Raw genomic sequence first — 3,383 nt, 5'->3', positions numbered from 1 at the left:
TTTTCCTGCAATTTCTTCTTTGACTGATGTTTAAGTTTGTGTTGCTTAATTTCCATATATTTGTGAATATTCCTGTTCTCTCCCCTATTCCAGCTTCATTCCATTGTGGTCAGAGAAAGTGCTTTGTATAATTTCAATTTTTCTAATTTTTTTGAGACTTGTTCTATGACCTAACATGTGGTCTATCTTGGAGAATGATCCATGAGCACTCAAGAAGAATGTATATCCTGCATTTTTGGAGTGCAATGTTCTGCATATGTCTGTTAGGTCTAGTTCCTTTATCATATTACTCAAGATCTCTGTTTATTTATTAATCCACTATATAGATGTTATTTCTGTTTCTGAGAATGGTGTATTGAAGCCACCACTATTATTGTAGAGGTATCAATTTCTCCCTTCAGTTTTGCCAGTGTTTGCTCATGTATTTTGGGGAACATTGATTAGATGCATAGATGATGATTGTTCTTTCTTCTTGGTAGATTCCCCCATTTTATTAATGAATAGTGTTCTTCTTTGCCTTTTATAACATGTTTTCATTTAAAGCCTATTTTATCTGATATTAATATAGCCACCCCAGCTCTTTTTGGCTTACTGTTTGCATGGGGTATTATTTTCCAACCTTACACTTTTAACTTATTTATGTCCTTGGGTCTAAAGTGAATCTCTGTAGACAGCATATAGATAGATCATATTTTTTAATCCATTCTGCCAATCTCTTAATTGGGGAGTTTAATCTTTTAACATTCAATATTATAACTGTAAAGACAGTCCTTATGTCAACAATTTTATCCTTAGGCTTTTATATGTTATATCTTATTTTTATCTCTCTTTTTACCCTTTCAGTTATCTTTAATTATAATCTTGATTTCTACACTCTCCTCCACACCCCTCTCACCTATCTTTTCCATTTAGCTATCAGAACTCCCTTTCGTATTTCTTATAGTGCGGACCTTTTGTTTACAAATTCTCTCCATTTCTGGTTTATCTGTGACTATTTCAATCTTTCCCTCATTTTTTGAAAGACAGTTTTGCAAGATACAGATTCTTGATTGAGAGTTTTTCTCTTTCAGTACTTTAAATATGACAGACACTGCCCTCTTGTATCCATGGTTTCTGATGAGAAATCTGCACTTAATCTTATCAAGCATCCCTTAAATGTGATGGGTAGCTTTTCTCTTGCTGCTTTCAGGATTCTCTTTATCTTTGGTATTTGACAATCTGATTAGTATGTGTCTCAGAGTACTTCTAATATGAATGATTCTGTTTAGAATACACAGTGCATCCTGGACATGAACACCCATGTCTCTCATAAAAGCTGGGAAATTTTCAGTCATTATTTCTTCAAATACTCCTTCTGCCCCTTTTCCCTCCTCTCCTTCTTTTCTCCCTTGGAGACACCCATAAATGTCTATTTGTGTGCTTCATACTGTAATTCAATCCCTTGATACCCTGCTCAATTTTTTTTCCATTTTTTCTTCTGTATGTGTGATTTGAATATCCTGTCTTGTAATTCATTAATTCTTTCCTCTGCCTGCTCATTTCTGCTGTTGCGTGATTCTAATGTATTTAAATTTCTTTTATTGTGCCTTTCATTACCATAAATTCTATTATTTTTCTATATATGTTTTCAATTTCTTTTGTATGCTCATACAGTGTCTTCTTAATGTCCTTTATCTCTCCTCATCTCCTTGAGTTAATTTAGGAGATTTGTGTGGGCATCTTTATTTCTTCCAAATTTAGCATCTCCTCAGACTTATGAATTTGTTCCTTTGATTAGGCCATATCTTCCAGTTTCTTAGTATGGCTTGTAATCTTTTCTGGTATCTAGACATCTGTTTATCTTTTTTTAAAATATACTTTTATTGAAGTATATCATTTATACATGAACATGCATAAACAAGTGTACAGTAAAGATTGTGAACTCACAAAATAAACATCCATAACATTATACAGGGGTCTCATACATCACCCCTGCACCAACACCTTGCATTGTTGTGAAATATTTATTACAAACTGTTCAAGAGCATCATAAAAATGTTACTACTAGCTAGAGTCACTATCTTACATTTGGTGTATTTTTCCCCCAACTCACCCTACTTATCAAAAATATTTTTTTATTACAGAGGTTGTGAACTTACAAAGCAATCTTGCACATGTGTAAAATTCCCATACAACAACCCTTCACTAACACACCACACCATGGTGGAACATTTGTTACAGATTATGAGATAATATCATCAAACTATTACCACCAACCATGGTCCATAGCATACATTTGGCACACTTTTTTTCATACACCTCCATTATCAAGACAGTACATCTTTGGAACTGATGCAAGAATATTTTAGTATTGCTGTTAAGCATAGTTATAGGTCACACCAATTGTAGTTTTTCCATGCTTCTCTACATTACCACCATGCTGCAAAAGTGATGTACATCTACTCCAGCTCACAGAAGGACATTCTTGCATTCGTACCCTCAATTTTCATCCACCTCTGGGTTCACTGTGTTATTCAGTTCCTAGATCATCCTTTACCTTGCTTTCAATGGACATTTACTTCCTCAGACTACCCTTTTCAGCCACAATCCCATTTATAAACCAGCTGCCACTCACTATAATGTGTTACCATCAGTTTTATCCATTTCCACACTGTTACAGTCAAGTTAATTAAAACATCTACATACATTAAGCATCAGTAGTTCTTCTCAACCCTTCTCTTATCTTCTAATAACCTAAACTCTAGGTTTTAACTCCATGTGTTTATTTGTCATATTTAGTTCATATTAATGAGACCATGTAATATTTGTCCTTTTGTGTCTGGCTTACTTCACTTAGTATAATGTCTTCAAGATTCATCCATGTTATCATATGTGTCCCAATATCATTTCTTCTTACTGCAGCATAGTATTCTATCATATGTATATACCATATTTTGTTTATCCATTCATTGGTTGATGTACACTTGGGTTGTGTCCATCTTTTGGCAATTGTGAATAATGCTGCTATGAACTTTGATATGCAGATATCAGTCTGTGTCATAGTTTTTAGTTCTTCTGGATATGTTCTTTTTTTTTTTTTTTTTAATTCCCCCCCTCTGCCGGTTGTCTGTTCTCTGTGTCTATTTGCTGCCTCATTTCTTTTGTCCGCTTCTGTTGTCGTCAGCGGCACGGGAAATGTGGGCAGTGCCATTCCTGGGCAGGCTGCACTTTCTTTCCTGCTGGGTGGCTCTCCTTACAGGGTGCACTCCTTGCGCGTGGGGCTCCCCTATGCGGGGGACATCCCTGGGTGGCAGGGCACTCCTTGCGCGCATCAGCACTGTGCATGGGCCAGCTCCACACAGGTCAAGGAGGCCCGGGGTTTGAACTGCGGACCTCCCATGTGG

Source organism: Dasypus novemcinctus, chromosome 12, assembly GCF_030445035.2.
Source record: "Dasypus novemcinctus isolate mDasNov1 chromosome 12, mDasNov1.1.hap2, whole genome shotgun sequence".
Classification (NCBI taxonomy): domain Eukaryota; kingdom Metazoa; phylum Chordata; class Mammalia; order Cingulata; family Dasypodidae; genus Dasypus; species Dasypus novemcinctus.
Note: the sequence above shows the minus strand (reverse complement) of the source record.